Source organism: Sorex fumeus, unplaced genomic scaffold, assembly GCF_029834395.1.
Source record: "Sorex fumeus unplaced genomic scaffold, SorFum_2.1 ptg000171l, whole genome shotgun sequence".
Lineage (NCBI taxonomy): Eukaryota > Metazoa > Chordata > Mammalia > Eulipotyphla > Soricidae > Sorex > Sorex fumeus.
In genome coordinates this window covers 2,172,708-2,195,907 of record NW_026606228.1, presented here as the reverse complement: position 1 = coordinate 2,195,907, position 23,200 = coordinate 2,172,708, and positions in this window count along the sequence as shown.

Below are 23,200 nucleotides of genomic sequence, written 5' to 3'. Positions count from 1 at the left end.
TGTCCTCTCGTTGTTCATCGAGTTGCTCAAGTGGGCCCAGTAATGTCTCTTTTGTGAAACTTGTTGTTACTGTGTTTGGCATATTGAATACGTCATGGGTAGCTTGCCAGGCTCTTCCGTAAGGGCAAGATACTCTCGGTAGCATGCCAGGCTCTCCTAAGAGGGGCAGAGAAATCGAACCTGGCTAGGCTGCGCTGACTGCCTTCAAGGCAAATGCCCTACTGCTGTGCTATCGCTCTGGCCCACATTCAAAGATATATGTTTAATTTAATTTTATTTTTATGTAGGATTACTGCAATTTATTTGGCACTAATTAGCTGATTGAATTGGGCATGAATTCCACCTTACTTTTTTATTTCATAATTTTATTTATTTATTTTTTCTTCTAATATTTATTTATTGAATCACTGTGGGAAAATTTACTAAGCTTTCAGGTTTAAATATCGGTCATACAATGATCAAACACCTCTCCCTTCACCAGTACTCATTTTTCACCACCAAGAACCCCAATAAACCCCCCTCCCACCCCTCTCAATGCCTGTGAGGCAGATGATTTCTACTTACATTGATTACTATACATTGATTACTTTTAATATTTCTACAAAAGATGTACCATTATTGTTTAGAATTTCCCCCCCCCCAAACAATCAGAATTGCTGAAAAGGCATTGTGAAATACTTTGTTTTCTATAGCTGGTTATGAAAATCATATAATGTCACATAGCCGCAATTTTGGATTTCTGCAAAGAGCCAGATAATTACGAGATTGGTTTCTGTGCGTCTGGTGTTATGGCTGTGCTGGAGAGCTGCTCGTGGGGGACAACTTGTGACCTCGGTAGGTCGTGAAGGATGAGCTGGTACTGCCCCCCTTCCCATGAGACTGCAGTTGCCCCATCACCGCTGGTTCATACCTGGCTTTCCTATAAGCTCTGAGGCGGCAGCCACCTTGCTGCTGGTGAAGGGGGGGAAGGCGGAAGGGAGCAACACCCTTGCCCTCCTGGGGTAAGCATGGCGTCGTAGTTTAACACATGGTTAATTCACTTCTCAGCCGCAAGTTGCTGGGCCCTGGGCTAAGGGCTAAGTCATTTTGCCTCTGGAGCCATGGCTGTGCTGAAGAGCTGCTTGTGGGGTGAGGGGGGGCAACTCGTGACCTTGGTAGGGTGTGAAGGATAAGCTGGTACCGTCCCCCTTCCCATGAGACTGCATTTGCCCCATCACCGCCAGCTTATACCTGGCTTTCCAATAAGCTCTGAGGCAACAGCCACCTTGCTTCCAGGGAGGAAAAAGGCGGAAGGGAGCAACACCCTTTCCCTCCTGGGGAGGCATGGAGCCTTAGTTTAACGCATGGTCCATTCACTTTTCTGCCCCAAGCTGCCGGGCTCTGGATTAAGTCCTTTTGCCTCTGGAGCCATGGTTTTTCAGAGACCCGGTCGTGAGGGGGAAACTCGTGACCTCGGTAGGGCATGAAGGATGAGCTGGTACGATACCCCTTCCCATGAGACTGCATTTTCCCCCTCACTGCCGGCTCATACCTGACTTTCCAATAAGCTCTGAGGCAGTGGCCACCTTGTATGTGGTCCAGATGCATTTCTTCCAAAAGCCGCTGGGTTTCGAGATTTGTTTCTGAGTTTCTAGGATCATGGCCATTAATCAGCTTGATCAGGAGCCAGAGAGGGCATTTGTAGGTGGCAACTTGGGATCTCGTTGGGTTGGGGAGGAAAGGGCCGGTTCCACCCCCATCTGGTGAGGCCCCATGTGTCTCATCACTGTACGCCCAAACCTGACTGTCCAGTGGCCTCTGGAGAATGGCGGTCACTGGGCCACCAGGGGGAACAGGCCAAGGCCTATTCCAAACTGGGGTGGCCTATCACCAGTAACCTACTGCAGGGACAAGATGCATTTCTGCCGAAAGCCGCTGGGTTCCGAGATTCGTTTCTGAGTCTCTGGGATCATGCCTGGTAAGCAGTTCGATCAGGAACCAGAGAGGTCATGCCTTCAATTATATAGCTGAGCCTGAGGTGGTATGTGGGTGTGTATCCCACATACCTAACTTTTGGCTGTTTACTTTCTTGGTGAACATTGTCCCAAGTTTTTGGGGTCTCGTCAAAGGCACAGCAGCAGTTTTGGGGTATCTGAAAGTCTGATGGTGCCATCAGGCTGCTGATGCACTCGCCTCACAAGTACAGATTGACTTGCTGGCGGCACCATACCCCGTATATGTTTAATTTTAGACTAATCAGATGCCTTCTGGTGGCAGACTGATATATACATATGATATATACAGAGTTGTATAATACATATGATAGTTTATATTTGTCTGTTTTGGGAAGTCTTTCACTACCAGGATCTATTCATTCATCTTGCTTTCCTCAAACCTTTAAGACTATTTGTTTTCTATCTTATTTCTGTTTGAATATTTTTCTCTTCCAATAGTTTTAGGTTCAGTAATTTTTTTCCTTGTCTTTAATGTGATATATATTTATTTGAAATCTTTCTTCCTTATTTAATAAATATGTTTATAATAAAAATTTTTATCTTAGTAATTTTTGTTATATAAATTTTAATATGTTGGGTTTTCAATTTTATCTGTCTTGAGAAGTCTTTAAACTTACTTTTTGGTTATCTCTTGTTTAACAATTGGTAATTTAATTTCTGTATAGTTGAGAATTCACCAATTATCTTTTACTATGAATTTATATTTTATTCCATAGAAAGGCAAAATGTATAAAAATAATCAAATATACTAATATATTCATACATTGGTTTTCTATCTAACAGTATAATGAATAATTATGTGGCAGAATTCAGATGAATATTTCAAACATAAGGTCTAGTTAAAAAACAAACCAACCCGGGACTGGAGCAATAGCACAGCGGGTAGGGCATTTGCGTTGCATGCGGCCAACCAGGGTTTGATTCCCAGCATCCCATATGGTCCCGTGAGCACTGCCAGGGGTAATTCCTGAGTGCAGAACCAGGAGTAACCCCTGTGCATCGCTGGGAGTGACCCAAAAGCAAACGAAAAACAAAAATAAAAAAAAAATATCCAAATTTCTTATACATGTGTGAGATTCTTATTGTGTCCTATATACCCCACAGAAACTTGAAAGTGCAGCTATGACCACCCTTTGCCATCTTCAACACAAATGTACTCCTTATGCTTTACAAACTACAGACCAATTATGCCACACTCATTAGTGTAGTTCTTGTATGACCTATTCACATGATCAACATATCAGGTCACCCTGGAGATCTTCTGGACTCTGAAACTCCACCATTGTCACACATCAAACACTAATAACAATCAGAAAACAAATAATTTCTGTTTCTTTATAAAGGAATACAGAAAAGATTGCATTCATCTGGGGGATATAAAGTAACAAAATATGAGATTAATACCCAAGAATAGCTGAGATCAGCACCAGGAGGATTACTCCATAGCTTAGTGGCCAGTTGGGCATTCTAGAGGAAAGGGCAGCTCAGATAGAGAAGGGAACACCAAATAAAGGGTGTTTGGAGGATCCTCCCAGGAGGGGAGATACATGTCGAAAGTAGACTATGGACTGAACATGTTTGCCACTCAATGCCTGTTTTGCAGACCACAACACCCAAAAGGAGAGAAAGAACACAGGGGATTGCCCTGCCACAGAGGCAGGGGAGGATGGGGGAATGGGGTGGGGGGAATATTATCCATGGTGGTGGAAAATGGGCACTGGTGGAGGGATGGGTATCTGATCATTTTATAATCGAAACCCAAGCACAAAAAAATTGTAAATCTACAACTGTACCTCATGGTGTTTCACTAATAAAAAAAATAAAGGAATACAGAATTAATTTTAAAGTCCTCAAGTCCATCAAAAAGTTAAATGCCATTAAAAGAGGCCCTCAGAACAACAATCTTCACAATGGTAGAGGAAATAAAGTAAATATTACAAGAGAAATTGAACAAGCTCAAAAATACTTGATAGGAAAAAAATTTAAAAAATACTTCATACAATAACTTATTTTTTTACTGGAATGGAATTAGAGGTGATGAGGATAATAGTAAGTCACAGCACCAGAATTTAGCATGCTAATAACTGTATGAGTAATATTAAAGACAACACATAACCCATATACAAATAAAAGACAATAGAATACATAGAAATTCAATAAAATATGAGATGCTAGTATGGAATAGCAAAAGGAATATAGGCTGGAAAGATAGTAGGATAGGTGGGTAGTTAAGTAGATAGGGTGCTTGCCTTACACACAACTGACCTTTGTCCCATCCCTGATATCCCATATGGTTCCTTGAGCACTGCCAGGGGTAATTCTTGAGTGCATAGCCAGGAGGAACTCCTGAACTTTACAATGTGTGGCCCAAAAACCAAATATACAAACAAAAACAAAGGAAAAGAGAATAACCTCCAAATTATAAGAATAACAGAATGAGAGGATAAAGAGAAAGAGTAGAATGACCGGTGGAAGAGTTAATGGCTGAAAACGCCCCCGGTTACTGCAGGGATATCTGTGCTCACATTTAAGATGAGAATATTTATGGTCACGGTTCTCCCGTTGTTCATCGATTTGCTTGAGCGGGCCCAGTAACGTCTCCATCGTGAGACTTGTTGTTACTGTATTTGGCATATTGAATACTTCACGGGTAGCTTGCCTGGCTTTGCCGTGTGGGCGAGATACTCTAGGTAGCTTGCCAGGCTCTCCGAGAGGGGCGGAGGAATTGAATAAAATAGTACAAACAAAATAAAATCAAACACAACAACATCAAGACATATTGCAATCAAAACAGTGAGAGCAAATTGAGGAACATGACTTAAAGCAGTAAGAGAGATGCAAAACCTCACATATAAGCAAACAGCACATAATTCACAAAATATCTATCATATGAAACCTTACAAACAAAAGGGAATGGAAAATACTCTCAAAGTATTACATGAGAAAAATCTTCAATCTATAGTGCTGTATGCTGCAAGACTGTCATTCAGAGTTGAGGACGAGATAAAAATATTCAGACAAACAAGAGCTCGAGTAATTTGCCACATGAAAAACAAACCTGAAATGAATACTGGATGTCCACTGTCCACTGCAAAACACAAATGGCTAATGGCAAAACCAAGAAAAATCTCTATAGACTTGAGAACTTTCCCTTGTAGGAATTTATAAATTCTTGAGAGTGGATGAGAACTATGTGAAAGCCGTGCAGCTGTTTGTGGGAGAATCTTGTGTGGATAGTGTGCACCAGCTTACTGATTATTTTGAGACTCTGGAACACTAAGTGACAATTTTGCCATCGACAGACTAGAGGTGCTCCTTGAGACCTCACATACCTCTTAACCCCTATGGAGGGTTCTGACAAGATAATGGCTAAAAATGATATAATTTTCTCCTGAGTTTTATACTGTAAACCTGAAGATGTATGAGATTAATGAAAAGAAACGTTAAACTAATTTTAACAAAAAAGGAACCATGAAACCATAGAATCATTATATTTATATTCTATAATTGAAGATGGATGATTTGGTACCCTGTGCTACTTTGTGCATTGAACTATAACCATAAAAAGTTTTATTTCCTCAAATGTAGCTGATTAGATGTTTTACTTGGCCCTGGCACTTGGGCTTCAAGCAGATATAGTTCAATGCTGTGTCCTGTGTGGTACTTGGTGGTGGTTCTCACCTGAAATAAAACTGATCTCCCTCCAAATCAAGGTTATTGGTAGTTGATGACATCATTTTATTGTTAAAAAATAATGAATCTCAATTTCAGAACAAGAAGCATAAATAAAATATATCAATATGGCTTCAAAATTGGACTCTTAAAAGAAGTGTTTCTCAAAATCTCCTGAGAAAGGTATTAAAAATTCAGACAAGGCTCCACCTTGAAAGTTATTGTATAAAGTCTCTATATTTTAACAATACTTTTTAAGTATTGTGATGTGCAGTAAAGCTTGACAACTACAGTCTTAGAAGACCAGAATTTAGTGTGACTGGCTTGTTTTAGAAATATAGGACTGATTTTCTGATGGAGTTGCATGTTTTCTTCTTGTAGAGTTCAACCAGCGCTTTATATATCCTTGATATCAACCCCTTATCAGATGGATATTGGGTGTATATCCTTTTTCATTCTGTAGATTGTCTTTATGTTTTGGTCATTGCATCTTTTGAGGTGCAGAAGCCTCTTAATTTAGGAATTCTCTGTGCCTCATACCAAGCTGGTAGCACTGGGGTGCTCATATAGAGCAGGTACAGTCTCCCCACATTATCCAGATGGAATCCCAGTGACTGTGAGCTTCTACAAGAATGTCTCTGGTATGTGGCTACCAAAACAATTCCTCCGAACAGCACGGGGGCACTGGAACCGGGCTGTTCCACCCCTGCTTAGAGTCCACCCCTGTTCCCAAATGTCGCACTCTCAATCCGCTCCTGGAGCCATCTTGTCACACTCAGCAGTGAAGAAACCCAGTGGGCACCACAACACCAGAGGATTCTCCTGGCCCCATACTAAGCTGATATCACCGGGGTGCCCAGGTGGAGCAGGTGCAGTCTCCCCGCCTTCTCCAGATGGAATCCCAGTGACCATGAGCTTCTCCAAGCATGGCTCTGGTATGTGGCTACCAGTATGCTTCCTCTGAACCACGTGCACACATAAGTGGCTGCACGACCTTTCCTGATATAAAAGTGAGCAATAGAAAAGAAATGATCTTGTGTCTGTCTCTAGAAGGCAGGCTTGAGTGGTGGTGTGAATATCCAAGTAAAATGCCCAAAACTATAGAAAGAGTATCTGAACAATTGTCTGCCATAAAGGCAGGGTAAGGACTGAGATGGAAATGGAGAGGATAACGGGGATATTGGTGGTGGAAAGTTTTCACTGGTGGAGGGATGAGTGATCAATCATTGTATAGCTGAAGATCAAACATGAAAGCTTTGTAACTATGTCTCACAGTGGCTCAATAAAATTTTTTTAAAAGAAGCTTCTTAGTTTAATATAGTCCCATTTGTTGATCTCTGTTTCCACTTGGTTGGTCAGTGGTGTATCATATTTGAAGATACCTTTAGCTTCAATATTGTGGAGGCTTTTGCTGACCCTGTCTTCAATGTACCTTATGGAATCTGGTCTGATCTTGAGGTCTTTAATTCATTCTGATCTGATTTTTGTATTGGTGTTAGGTCAAGGACTGAACCATTTTTTGCATGTGGTTGTCCAGTTATGCCAGCACCATTTGTTAAAGAGGCTTTCCTTGTTCCACTTCATTTTTCTTGCTCTCTTATCAAAGATTAGATGTTCATATATTTGGAATTTTGTATAAGGATATTCTACCCTGTTCCATTGGTCTGCAGCTCTGCCTTTGTTCTAGTACCATGTTGTTTTAATTGTTACTGCTTTGTAGTAGAGTTTGAGGCTGGGGAAGGTGATTCCTCCAATCTTATTTTACCTAAACATTGCTTTAGCTATTCGTGGAAGGAACGATGAAATGAACAGAAACTTTCACATGGAAGAAACATGAATGACCAAAAGGCACATGAAAAAATGCTCTTCATCACTAATCATCAGGGAAATGATGCAGATCAAAACAACTATGAGATGCTACCTCACACCACAGAGACTGGCACACATCCAAAAGAACAAAAGCAACAGGTGTTGGCGTGGATGTGGGGAGAAAGGGACCATCCTTCAGTGATTGAGGGAATGTCGACTGGTTCAGCCCTTTTGGAAAACAGTATGGATGCTTCTCAAAAAATTAGAAATTGAGCTCCCATTTGACCCAGCATTATCACTTCTGGGAATATATCCTGTAGAGGCAAAAAAGTATAGTAGAAATGACATCTGCTCTCATATGTTCATTGCAGCACTGTTTACAATAGCCAGAATCTGGGAAAAAACTGAATGCCCAAGAAAAAAGTGACTGGTTAACAAAACTTTGGTACATCTAGGCAATGTAATACTATGCAGCTGTTAGAAAAGATGAAGTCATGAACTTTGCATACAAGTGGATCAACATGGAATGTATGATGCTAAGTGAAATAAGTCAGAAAGACATAGAAAGACTGCACTCATCTCTGGAATATAAAGTACCAGAATGGAAGACTTACACCCAAGAATAGTAGAGATAAGTTCCAGGAGGTTTGCTCTATGGTTTGGAAGCCGGCCGCACATGCTGGGGGGAAAAGGCAGCTCAGATAGAGAAGGGAACACCAAGTAAAGGGTGTTTGGAGGACCCACTTGGGATGGGATATGCGTGCTGAAAGTAGAACATAAATATAAACCTATGGTCACTCAGTACCTCTATTGCAAACCACAGCACCCAAAAGGAGAGAGAGCAAAAGGGATTGCCCTGCCACAGAGGCAGAGTGGGGGGGGGGGATGGAATACCAGGATCATTGGTGGTGGGGAATGGGAACTGGTTGAGGAGGGGTACTCGAACATTGTATGACTGAAACACAAGCATGAAAGTTAGTAAGTCTGTAACTGTACCTCATGGTGATTCACTAATTTAAATAAATAAATGTAAGACTGAGTTCATTCATATAACTAGGCTGGCCAGAGACAATGCAAACTAAGCTTTTCCAGACTTTTATTCTTGCACAGTGATATGATTCTCCCTTTGGCAATTTATCATTTACTGATAATTTTACAAATAATATTATATTTTATTCGTTCAATAGTATACAAAGTATGGAGTGTAAGTCATTATCTATTTCCTCTGCACAATAATAAGTGCATGTGTTTATGTGTATACATTTCTTCAATCATCTTGGATAACCAGTGATTAGTAGGATGGCTTTTTAAAAATATTTTGAAACTTTTTGAATTATAATTATTTTGATTTGGAGGCCACATACATTGGTATTTATGGCTTATTCTTGATTTTGAGCTAAAGGATCACTCCTGTCAGTACTCAGGGGACCATGTATGGTGACAGATATCAAACCTGGGTTGACTGGATGCAAGGCAATACTTGCCTGCTATAGCTCCCAAGCTGCCATAGTTTCAAATTCCTTTAGTGGGTAAAACATAGATATGTATCCTGGAATATGAATTCATAAATATCAAAACACTTCAAACACCCTAAGTTTGATTTTCAATGAGATTTCCATCATGTATGCACAACTGACTAGTTCGTTTAATTTTCTGTTGTTCATTGAAAATTGTCCCAGTTTCCATTCTCTTAGAAATCGAAATTTTGCCATCAAATCACATTTACAATTTGTTTCCATCAACATATTAGTCTAGCCACCAGACATATCACTAACTTAAACTAAAGTATGGTTCAAAGACCTTAACATGCACAGCAAAAGTCTTTTGATTTGTATTTATCATTTAAGAAATTACAATGGTTTTAGAAGCTCTGTGATGGAAATTGGAAGACAAATATTATATACAATATTACAAATGTCAAATAAAAGGCTAGTCCTCAGCCTTTATCTACATTTAACTACATCTATGTATATGCATAACGACCTCATCTATCATCATATTACACAGCTTTCTTCATGAAGAGGTAATGTAATAGAATTATTGCTCTTTATTGATATTTTTATTTTTTATTTTATTTTTATTTTTTCAACCCGGTAGGCTACTGGGAGTATCATACCCGCCTATATACCTGACTAGGAACACCTGTAAAGGTGATTATTGGTTGCCCCAAAAGCTTCCAACCCTCTCGGAGAGCCCGGCAAGCTACCGAGAGTATCCCGCCCGCACTGCAGAGCCTGACAAGCTAATCGTGGCATACTTGATATGTCAAAAACAGTAACAATGAATTGTCCTCATTCCCCTGATCCTGAAGGAGCCCTCAATATGTCTTCGGGCTACACTAGCACGTGACATGGACGAATGGAGATGTTACTGGGCCTGCTTGAGCAAATCGATGAACAACGGGGTGATAGTGATAGTGAACATTTCCTTGACATTATTCCATAGCAGCAAACAATTCTGCCATTCTCTTCAAAATCTGTTTTGCACTTCATATGATACTTAAATATATTTTGAAAGTGCCTTTAAGAAGTCTCCTTGCAGTCGTCATGACATAAGCAATGACTGTGTATATATTTATATTTATTTTTATAACTTTTTTCAATAATCTTTCTTACTGATGAGTGCTTTCAATTCTATCTATGTCTTTTCCCATGGAGAAAGTGCCATGTGGGATCACATGCAGCTTCCTTTTAAAGCACTTGTGCTTCTTTCTTTCTTTCTTTCTTTCTTTCTTTCTTTCTTTCTTTCTTTCTTTCCTTCCTTCCTTCCTTCCTTCCTTCCTTCCTTCCTTTTGCCCTCCCTCCCTCCCTCCCTCCCTCCCTCCCTCCCTCCTTTCCTTCCTTCCTTCCTTCCTTCCTTCCTTCCTTCCTTCCTTCCTTCCTTCCATCTTTTCTCTCTTTCTTTTTTGTTTTCTTTCCTTCTTTCTTTTCTTTGGCCTTATCCAACCGTTCTCAGGGATTTCTCCTGGTTCTGTGCTCAGAGATCACTTTGATGGTGCTAAGGGGATTATGTACTGTGTCTGGGATCATACCTGAGTAGGTTTTGTACAAGGCAAGCAACTGAACCCCTGTATTATCTCTCCAGTCCCCTTATATGTATATTCAAATCACAATCACAAATCATTCTGTTAGTCGTCGATTGCCTCGAGCAGGCCCCAGTAATGTCTCCTTCATCCTAGCCCTGAGATTATATTCAAGGCTCTTTAGGAGAATGAGACCCATCATTGTTACTGGTATTTGGCATATTGTGTACGCCACAGGGAGTGTGCCAGACTCTGCCTTGTGGGCAGGCTACATTCGGTAGCCTGCCAGTTTGTCCAAAGTAGGAATGAGATAATAAGATGTCATAATAAAATGTCGTGGCCGCGCGGTTCAGAGATCTGGTTTTTATAATCTCTGAGTCTTGGCCGTTGATGGGATTACACGGCACCGGGGGCCAGTTGGTGGGTGTGACCCCAGCCTACTGGAATTTGGAGGATCTGGGTGGAGGATGCTCGGCCTAAATCCGGGTAGGCTTGGAAATCTTGGCCCCAGAACCCGCGTGACTTTGTCCCTCTGCCAGTACCTTCATGTCGCCACCATATGTATATTGTAACTTATAATTTTTGATTGACTTTGATATTGTCCATTTGTATGGGTTAGACCTACAACAGGACTGCTACTCTCCCAGTAAAGAGAGATCGAGGGAATCCGTTTCTATTTGTTTCTCTTATAGATTCTTCTCTTGGGCGTAAAATGAATGCAAACTCTGCTTTCCCTTCAATTAACAGCTCGCTCAACTTTATCAATATTTGTATGCTGATTGTAGGAATTGTTAATAATGAGAGTTGTGTTCACAACATTTTAATGTGTCTCGCAAAGATGATTTAATATTTTGCTTTCAGAGTTGGAGCTATTTCTTGTTTCTTGCTTTTTTATATTTTGGGGGCCACAGCAAGTGAGGCTCAGTGTTTACTTCTGGCTCTGTGCTCAGTATCACTCCTGACAGGCTTAGGGAACGACGTGAAGTACCAGGGATTGAATCTGGATCAGTCACATGAAAGACAAGCACCTTTACCCACTGTACTATTGCTCCGGCACCCATGTTCTCTATGTTTTGGCTTTAGTTTAAGGGTCTCTCCAAAAATTTGAGACTAATGGAAGAAGATTCTCACTTTTGCAAACTATTTTTGAGAATGAGTTTTAAAAAGTCCCTTAAAATGGGTAAAATAATACTCAAAATGTAGTATAGTGAACAGAACAGTGGTTACTGGTACAAATTCTAGAATAAGATTTAAATGCAGGCCTCTCCTCATATTTGGTGCATAAATTTGGCTCTGTTTATACAACATAAATTTGTAAAGACTGATATTTTTGTCATAGAGCTATTCTTAGTATCAATGTTTTCAATTAATTTATAATTAATATTTTCTAAGCAATTGAACTGGTGCCCAGCACATAAAAGTTCTGGAAAAGATAAGCTTTAAATATCAATGAAATAAATTAGTTAGAATAATATTTTTCTCTTTGAAGATTTTGCCTATTCAAAGCCCCTAAAAGTTTATTGCTACTTTGATATTTGGGCTTGCAAATATGTTTTGGTGGATCCTTAATTAGTTTTGAACTCTAATCTAGTTATGACACTTAGCCACTGGCCCAGCTAGGGTCATACTTATGATACATGTCACTCAATATTTATCTCTTCGTCTTGTGTTCTACCATATTATGCTGTATACTCTCAACAGTCTTAATTATTTCTGTTTTATTTCCCATTGAATCAAGACATTATCCAGCATTATACTCCTAAAAGGATAAAATATTATCAAATAAGTGCATATGTGAGATTTTTACATTAGATATTTTTATTGAGAAACTCAGAAAATAGAAATCCCAAGTGACTGTAGCACTATAGCACTGTAGCACTGTCCTCCCATTGTTTATTGATTTGTTTGAGCGGGCCCACTAATATCTCCATTGTGAGACTTGTTGTTACTGTTTTTGGCATATCGAATACGCCATGGGGAGCTTGCCAGGCTATGCCGTGCAGGTGGGATACCTCGGTAGCTTGCCGGGATCTCTGAAAGGGATGGAGGAATCAAACCCAGATCAGCCGCATGCAAGGCAAAAAGCCTACCCGCTCTGCTATCGCTCCAGCCCATCCCAAGTGACATGAAGAGAAAATAAAATATAGGAAATTTCTGTATGCTATTCTTTCCCTTAAAATTTTGAAACTATGTATGTATAGTCACAGTCACGGTCCTCCTGTTGTTCATCGATTTGCTCGAGCGGGCCCAGTAACGTCTCCATTGGAGACTTTGTTGTTACTGTGTTTGGCATATCGAATACATCACGGGTAGCTTGCCAGGCTCTGCAGTGTGGGCGAGATATTCTCGGTAGCTTGCCAGGCTCTCCAAGAGGGGCGGAGGAATTGAACTCGGGTTGGCCATGTTGGCTGCTTATAAGGCAAACGCCCTAATGCTGTGCTGTATAGAACAGTCATAATTAGAATCTAAACTATAGCCCTTTTCTACTATAGATGTGCAAAAATATTTTTAGTTTTAAGAAATTCAACATAACTTAAACTCTTCGAAAGTATTAATAACTCCTTAGTACTAGTTACTGAACATTCTTTTTCTAAATATTCACCATTGGGTATAACATTTTTGATATAAAATTCAATATATTTTGTAGATAGGTAAAAGTAGAATTTTGCTTTTAGTATATAAATAAGTATTTATCATTTTCTAAGGCAACGTTACATATGGCTATAAAATATATGTATATAATTGTTGTGCAAAAGGTCAGATAATATAAAGAAACAGTCAGGAATTTCATCAAGAAATAAGATAATATCAATTTTTATAGTGTCTAAATGTATCACGATCATGATCACGACCACCCTGTTGTTCGTCGATTGCCTTGAGCAGGTGCCAGTAACGTCTTCTTCGTCCTAGCCCTGAGATTTTTTTTTTATATTGGGTGATAACAAAACACTACATATTTGGGGTGGATCCTTAAACTCTTTCGAGTCAAAGTTGTTTATGATAAGATATACTTTTTATTTTTTAATTTATCACTCTCCACACACTTGGATGAGCCTCACGCATAAAAGAACTGGCAGAGGAACCCAGGTGTGTGAGACCCGGGGCTGAGATCTCTAAGCCTGCACGGTTTGGGACTGGACCTGCCAGTAACTAGACAGTTACACCCACAACTGCCGTGTAACTCCAACAACGGCCAGGATCCAGAGATTATCACACTCAGCTCCCGGGAGAGAACAAGGCAGAGTCTCCTACCCTGTGCCTGACTGTCTCCACCAGGGCCCAACAGCCGAAGACCTCCGGGGCCCAGCCAAGGCCATGCTGGGACCACTCTCCACACACTTGGATGAGCCTCACGCATAAAAGAACTGGCAGAGGAACCCAGGTGTGTGAGACCCGGGGCTGAGATTTCCAAGCCTGCACGGTTTGGGACTGGACCTGCCAGTAACTAGACAGTTACACCCACCAACTGTCGTGTAACTCCAACAACGGCCAGGATCCAGAGATTATCACACTCAGCTCCCGGGAGAGAACAAGGCAGAGTCTCCTACCCTGTGCCTGACTGTCTCCACCAAGGCCCAGCTGGACCTGCCAGTTACACCCACCAACTGCCGTGTAACTCCAACAATGGCCAGGATCCAGAGATTATCACACTCAGCTCCCGGGAGAGAACAAGGCAGAGTCTGCTGCCCTGTGCCTGACTGTCTTCACCAGAGCCCAACAGCCGAAGACCTCCGGGGCCCAGCCAAGGCCATGCTGGGACCACTTTCCACACACTTGGATGAGCCTCACGCATAAAAGAACTGGCAGAGGAACCCAGGTGTGTGAGACCCGGGGTTGAGATCTCCAAGCCTGCACGGTTTGGGACTGGATCTGCCAGTAACTAGACAGTTACACCCACCAACTGCCGTGTAACTCCAACAATGGCCAGGATCCAGAGATCATCATACTCAGCTTCCGGAAGTGACATCTTATCATCTCATTCCTACTTTGGACAAACTGGCAGGCTACCAAATGTAACCTGCCCACACGGCAGAGTCTGGCAAACTCCCCGTGGTATACCCAATATGCCAAATACCAGTAACAATGATGGGTCTCATTCTCCTAACCCTGAAAAAGCCTTGAATATCGCACTTTAAAAAAAAAAATCTCAGGGCTAGGACGAAGAAGACGTTACTGGCACCTGCTCGAGGCAATCGACGAACAACAGGGTGGTCGTGATGATGAATTTATCATTAGTTTTTGTTTTGGAGGCATGCCTGGTGATACTAAGAGCCCTACTCCTGGCTCTGCACTCAGCAGTCACACCTGGCAAGTCCAAGGGGACCATATGGAATGCCAGGGATCAAACCTGGGTTGGCTGCATGCAAGTAAAGCACCCTACCCTCTCTACTTTATATCTGGCCCCATAATTCTTTTAATTTGACCACTTTTTATTCAATTAAAGAACTGTGATATGCAAGTAATTGATAGTTGATCTTTAGAAATATAATGTTCCAGCACTAGTGCAACCACAAGTTAAAATTTCTCTCCAGCAGTGTCCCCAGGTTTCTTTTTGACCCCCCCCCCCCACACACATCTTCACTGCTGGCTACAACCTTGACAGATATTTAAAATATTGGCTAGTGTAGCTTGCATCACATGTTTTTAGTGGTTTTTTGTGTGTGTTCTGGATATATAGCTATACCACTACCCACATTATCCATGTACCCTAGCCTGTGGCTTTCTGCTATCCTGTTAATTTTTACTATCATCTTTATTTCCCCTCGACCCCCAATTTCTTTCCATCTCTCTTCTGCTCACTATACTCTTGTGTCAAGGGTGAACAAGCCATCCCCATGTCACTGCATTGCACCCCTGCATCCAGTTATTCTATATACCACAGATAAATGATGTCTCCCTGTGTTTATCATTCTTCTGGCTTACTTCACTCAATATAGTACCTTCCAGTTCCAACCACATTGCAGCAAATTGAATGATTTCATTACTCCCTGCAACTGCGTAGTGTTTCATAGTGTATACATACCATGTCTTCATAATCTACTTATTTGTTGTTGGCCACTTAGGCTGAAGCCGTTTCTTTGCTATTGTCTTAAGTACTGCAATGAATAATGATGTGCATAAGTTCTTTTGAATGAATGATTTTGTATCCTGGGGGTAAAAACCAAAAAAATGGAATTACTACATATTATATCAAATCAACTTTTAGTTTACTGAGAACACTCCATACTGTTTTCCACATGTGTTGAGGCATGCAACATTCCCAGAAACAGTTAATTTTTTTCACCATATCCCACCAACACAGATAGTTCCCAATATTTTTTATATATACCACATTGTCCTCTTTATTTGGGCTTAACAAATGATAGTGTTGCTAAGCATTTATTCCTGTGCTTATTGGCTGTGTAAACACAAAAGGGGCAGTGGCTCTATCTCTATCTCTCCCTGCTGCCAGCGCCTGCGTTCAGTAGTCTCAGGCCATTTCCCCCACCCTGGGAAGGTCGATGGCGATGGGCAGGTGAAGGAAGGAACAAGGACCAGGCTGATTGGTCTCAGTTGCAGTTTATTCCATTTCCATCTCCATTCTTCTCTGATTCTCTTCCTGCTTCTTCTCCCATGCTACTTCATTCTCCTCCTCAATACCTCTTCATTCTCCTTCTGGCTCTGGAATCTGAATCCCCCAGCCCATTCTTACAGTCAAGTTAAATCCCCCAACATGAGGGTTTGGGGTAACAGTTACATATAGGTATCATTATATAATCACCAGATGTAAGATCCTTCCCTTAGGGGAAACTACTTCCAGGATAGATTTTTATCCAGCAAGACGACTGGCCTAAACGCAAATATGGGTCTGTTTCTCCTCTCCTTAGTCCAACAGACATATAAACATTCATAATATTAATCATTTTGTATAGACACAGTAAGAGATACATTAAGCTTATAGAATCGCTCTCTTGGGGACATCTCTATCTCAGACTACAGTGCTCAGGCCAGATTAGTCTTTCCTATCTCTAGCAGGGTCCTAATCACATCGTTACTTTTTGGATCATGACAGCATTTGTCCATGACCAAACTCTCAACTTATAGTTGAGTATTGTGTCACTTTGGCCTGGCCCATTTTGATACCAGAGTAGCTCACAGCTTTCCCTGGGTCCATTCAGTCCCTCATCGGGACTCTGCTTTTGGGGTGCTAGGAACTAAGGGCAACAGAGGGTTAAGTCGAAAAAGCAGATGCCCCGGAGTGAATAATATTCAAAGCCAATTAAATCCCAAGTTACAAAAGCATAATATCAACTGTCTTCCTGTATCTATAGAAAAAAAATTGATTTAAACTATTCAAAAGACATAAGGAGAGGAGAAAGGCAATATTTTACTCATACATATAAAATCATAGATCTCTGAGGAATCTGACCTTACAAGTTAACAGAGTCTGATTGGAGAAAAAACTGATTAACTGGTTGGGGAGGAGAGCATAGGGAAGAGTTTACAGATAAACACAATGGAATGGAAGTGCTTCAGCAGCAGTGCAATAAAACTGAGTTCCTAGTGGCAAGGGAAACAGGACATACCAATGTTATCCTATAATGTTTAGAACTACATTCCAATAAACACAGAGGAATGGAGGTGTTTCAGGAGCACTGTGATGGATATCTCACGAAAAACCTAAGCTCTCTGTAGCAAGAGAGAAAGGACAACCAATGTTATCCTACAATTGGCAATACATTTGTCTTCTGCCAAGAACTTTCTGTGCATTTCTTCTACCCATTATATAAGAGTTTTACTTGATCTTTATGAACACTTTATATATTCTGGATATCAGCTGTTTGTATTATATGCTGAATTTTAATATTTTCCCTTTGAGTTAGCTGTCTTTTTGTTGTATCCCATGTTTCTTTTGCCATTAAGAAACTCTTTATTTGATGTAGTGCAACTTATTTATTTATTTATATATATATATATATATATATATATATATATATAGTTGTAGTACCATAGCTACACAGTTACAAAGCTATTTATGTTTGGGTTTTAGTCATACTATGTTCTAACATTCTTCACCCAATCACAACCCCCCCCATCCCCTGCATCTATCTATGACAAGAAAATTTTTTCTCTCTCTCTGTCTCTCCCTCTGTCTCTGTACCTCTCTCTGTCTCTCCCTATCTCCCTCCCTCTCTCCCCCCCCCTCTCTCTTCCTCCTTTAATGCATTATGGTTTGTAGTATGGGTGCAAAGAAGTTACTGTGTTTGTTGAGGGGATTCAGCATTCTTATCAGGAAGGTACACCTGGAGTAGCTTTTATTTAACTGAGTGGTAGCTTTGGCGTGTGGATGTGACTGTCAGGGCTTCCAGACCTACAGGGAGGTGGGGGAAGGTAGCCCATCCTGACCCTAAAAAAGCCTGGAGATTTCAGTCACAAATCTCGCATACCCAAATTTTCAGCAGATTAAATTTTGCTGAGGTCAGACCCAAGACACTGGAGTCCAACAGGGGGCATGACAGTGATTTGGTTTGTGAGAGAAAACAGCCAGTGGCTCTGCTTGGGCAGGCACCAGGCACGCCTGCCTCCTTCTTATCTATCCTAATCTGTTCAACCTTGTATGGGTCTGATATTAACTGCAACTTTTGATCTCTTTTGAGATTAATTTATGGGTCTCTGGAGCAAGTATGATAAATGAGCTTGTTTGACTAAGCCTGAGATTATTTGTGGGCGTGGCTCCAACATATCAAACTTTTGGATCTTCTGTTTCTTAGAAAACTTACTCCTCAGTGTTTGGAGTCTGGTCAGAGGCAAAGTGGAGATCTTGGGTGTGACATAAATGCCAAAGTCATTATCATGTTCCCCCAAGTCCAGGTTTACCCACCAGTGCCACTACACCTTCTGAGCCCCAATGAATGTGGCAGCCACAGCCCCAGAAGGGACCAGGACTACATCCAGGACTGCTACCATTCTCAGTTCAGGTACACTGGGTGGGCTGTAGCCACCAGTCGGACAGAAACTTCCAAGATGACACATGTTTCCATCCTACATCTCCAGACAGTTGGCTCTCAGTGAGGCCCTCCTCCATAATATGCTGTAGGGATCACTTTCAGAGGACTGGTCCAAGGACAAGATGGTGGCGGGACCATCCTACTGGTGGCGAGCTGCCTGAATCTGACTCCCATGGTGGGAACCTGGTGCACCCTCAAATCCAGTACCCATGCTAAGTTGGATTCTTAGAGTCCACTCATTCACACTAAAACATCTGCCATCATGTCGGTTGGCTACCCATGGCCAGAGAGCTGCGACTCCCATAAACTTCAGAGCCTATGCGGGGAACAACTGCCATCCTCACAAGTCCCAACTGCATTGGCGCTCCACCTTGTGAACCAGTTTGGTTCCTTTTAAAGCTACTCTTTTTTATTTAAAGGGTACTTCCAACCATTCAGCCAGAAATTTCATGACCCCCATTTGTCCCGCTGTTCAGAGTGCTGAGAAATTCTGTGGCTCTGGCGCCACCACAATATTCCTTCTCCTTCATTTATTTTTTTTATTCTGTAGCCCTTGGCAGTGACATCATATCATTGAAAACAACTTTAAAGTCCAAATTTTGGAGGGTTTTGCATCAAAACACAGGAAAATGTCTACATTTTCATCAAGTACTTTAGATTTTCTGGTCAGATCTCAAGATTTTTGATCCACTTTCAATTACTTTTGTGTAAGGTGTGAAGTATTGATCCAGCCTTACATTTTTACAGGTGGTTATTTACTTTTCCCAGCACCATGTTTTGAAGAAGGTATCTTTAATCCATTCCATGTTCTCAGTTTTTCTGTCAAAAAGTAGTTGTCCATAAATGTCATAATTTGTTTTTGGTATTCGATTCTGACCCATTGGATTTGAGTGTCCAAGAACCATGTTCTTCAGTCCAGAACCATGTTTTTGATTACTATATCTTTATCATAAAGTTATTAATTTGGTAATGAGATACCTCCCAGTTTCTTACTTTATAGTACAGCTTTGGCTATCCAGGTCTCTTCTAATTCCATATAAACTTTATTACTGACATTACTAATTGCTCTAGATCCCTGTAGAGTGTTGTCTGAATTTAGAAGAGGATCATATTAAATCCATATAATAGCTTAGGTAGGATAGTAATTTAACAATATTGATTCTTCCAGTCCATAAGCATGGAATAATTTTCCATTTCCTAAGTCCTTCTATCCCTTTCTTAAGTGATTTAAAGTTTTTATGGTATAGATCTCTCATGTCTTTTGTTCAATTGATTCTTAGATAGTTGATGTTTTGTGTACCATTTTAAATGAGATCGACTCCTTGATAGCCTTGATAGATTTCTCCTCTGATTCATTCTTTGTATTTAGGAATGCAACTGAGTTTTTGGTATTGACTTTGCTGTATTAGCTTTTTTTTATAGGAGCCTATATTGTGAACATTTAAGGTCTTCTAGTTATAGTACCATATTATCTGCAAGTAGTGACTGATTATTTTTCAATGTGTATATTTTATTTGCTTTTCTTACTGATTGCTATAGATAATGCTTGAAATATTTTATGAATAAAAGTAGGCATAATGGATATTCAGATCTCAGATCAGGCACAGTCAGACATTGTGCTTGATCTCAGAGAAACTGTGATCAGTCATTTACCAGTAAGAATGATACTGGCTGTGGGATTATTAAAAATAGCCATAAATATTTTGAGAAAGTTTACTTTCAACCATGTTTAGTTGAAAGTTTTATCATGAATGTTGGATCTTGTCAAAGGCTTTATCCATGTTTATATGATTGACTTTTATTTCTTTCAATTTACTAATGGGGTGGGCTGGAGCAATAGCATAGTGGTAGGTCATTTGCCTTACAACCAGCCAGCCTGAATGAGCCGGGTTCGATTCCTCCACCCCTCTCGGAGAGCCCGGCAAGCTACCGAGAGTATCTCACCCGCATGGCAAAGTCTGGCAAGCTACTTGTGACGTATTTAATATGCCAAACACCGTAACAAGTCTCAAAATAGAGATATTACTGGGCCCGCTTGAGCAAATTGGTGAACAACAGGAGGACAGTACAGTACAGTACAGTACTAATGTGGTATATTATGTTATTTGTCCTGCTTCTATGAAACCATCCTTGTAATCTTGGAATGAATCCCACATGATCAAGATGTATGATATTTTTAATGTGTTGTTAGATTCAGTTTGCTAAGGTTTTGTTCAGTATTTTTGCATTAATATTCATCAGAGTGCTTGATCTGAAAATTTCTTTCCTGGAATTATCTATGTCTGCTTTAGATATTTTTGTAATGTTATCTTCAGAGAAAGCATTAATAAGGATTTCTTTCTCTTCAATATTTTGAAGAGATTTTAAAAGTAAAGTCATCAAATATTCTCTGCAGCTCTCGTAGTACTCCTCAGTGAACACATATGGACGGGGACTTTTGTTCTTGGTGAAATTCCTAATTACTGTTTTAATTTCCTTAATTTTGATTGGCCTGTTCATATTTTCTAATTATTAAGATGCTGACTCACTAGGACCCAGTAATCAACAGGATGAAAATTTTAAGAAGTATTTTTCCAAGGATAATTTTTCAGATATCTCCTCATATCTATTGCTGTTAGTTTATAGACTATGTTTTACTTTTTTGGTATATACATATATATATATATATGTATCTCTGTGTGTATATATATTGATGAGTGTTAAGTATTCATGATTTACCCTTAACCAGTATGACCAAGTCTATTTCTTATTATCTTGTACTACTTGATCTGATACAAGTAAAGCCATTCCTGCATTTCTCATCTCCCATTAATCTGTATGATTGTTTTTCAGACTTTCACTTCAAGCTTTTGCTTTTCATAATAGTTTAATTGTGTCTCTTTTAAGCAAGAAACTGTTGGATTTTACTTTCTGATACATAAACCACCCTGTACAATATTATAGTGAAGTTCAATCAACTGACATTTAAAGAAATTATTGATATTAAAGAACTTGTTGATATATATCTATGAGGAGTTTGGCTGCTTACATCATTTGATCTTTGATTTTAATATGAGGCCATTAATTATCCCAGACAGAGATGATTTCAGTATTATAAATATCCTGAGCTGCTATTTTTCTGAGAATTTCCTTATCATGACTTCAATTCTGAGAGATAGCCTTTCTAGATAGAGGATTATTAGTTGAAGCTTCATTTCATTACATACAAATATATTTCATTCTATTCTCTTCTTGCTTGTATAGTTTCATCGAGAAGTCTATGGTGAAGTCTGTTGTGACTCGTGCATTTCTATTTTATGAGAGGTTTTGCTCATCTCTTGCTGCTTTAAGGGAGTCTTTCTGTCTTTAGTTATTGACATTTTGATTATAAAGTGTTTTTTTCTTTCTGTGTGGGGTTGACTTTAACTGACGCTTTTTGTATCTCTGGATTAGTGCTCCTGTCTTCTGTTTCAGATTGGGGAAGTTCTCACATATTATTTCTTCAATCTGCCTTTCTTCTTTTCTCTTTTTCTTCTGTATGCCTATGATTCTGAGGTTGGTCCTCCCATTTTTGTTGATAACATTCCTTATAATCTCTTATTTTCCCATTCTGTTTTCTTTGACTGCTCTTATTATTTGGATCTATTCAAAAATACATTTGAGTTCACTGGCTTATGTGTTCAATATGCTCCTGAGACTTGCTACCATATCCTTTAGCTTCTCAATTTCTACTGAGTCTATGTCCAAATGTCTTTTCCAGATAATTGAGCATTATATGATTGTTATCCCAAAGTCTTCTTCATTGCAGATTAAAAAGGCTGATATCATTGGTGGTACTCCTAGACTTTTGTCATCCTTCATTGACATAGCCGAATACCTTCTCTTTTTTCCCATTACTCATGGTGCTCTGTTAAGAATTAGATTATAGGTCACTTTGTAATTTGGAGATACTTTCACCAATAGCTCAATTTCCACTTTCTCCCATAGAGAGTCTACTCATGTGGCTACTTGCAGGAGTTGGGTCATACTGTAGGAACTCACTGCACACTGGTTTTTGAGACAGGGAGATGTCTGGAGGTTCCTGGGACCATGCATATTGGAAGGAGTACACAGGATGATGGTCCAAACTATGGAAACTTAGCACAAGGAAGTGCTGATCTGCTGAGTGTTGGGTGGCACCTGGCACCTTGCTCATTATCCTTGGAAATATTTTTAAAAGTCAATAATCTCTTCAGGTAAATAATTGAAGTAGTTATAGACAGAGCAAGTGTTTGAACAATAGTGTAGTCTCAACAGAAGTCTCAACTGAGTCAAGGAATAGTGTAAATGAAATGACTTTCCATAGTTAAACCCAGAGTGTCAACACTTTATGATTGTGTGGCATGGAGCAATTTGTTATGAATTACTCAGGAAGGAGGTTCAACCTCAGATATGGCAAATCACTTCAACTTAGATCATTGTAAATGGAGAATGAAAATAATAATCACCACCAGAAGTTGGTATAACATTATTGTCATTTTTTGTTTTGTAGTTTTCATTATTTTTTTTATTTTGTGGGTCACACTCAATGATGCTCAAGAATTTACTCCTGACTTTATGCTAAGGGATTACAGTTTACAGTACATGAAGAGAAGATGAGGTTCTAGGTATAAAACCCAGGTTGACCACATTTAAGCCAAACACTTTACCCACTATTTCTTGCACCTAAAACCTTCACTTCTAAAGGAACACTTTGG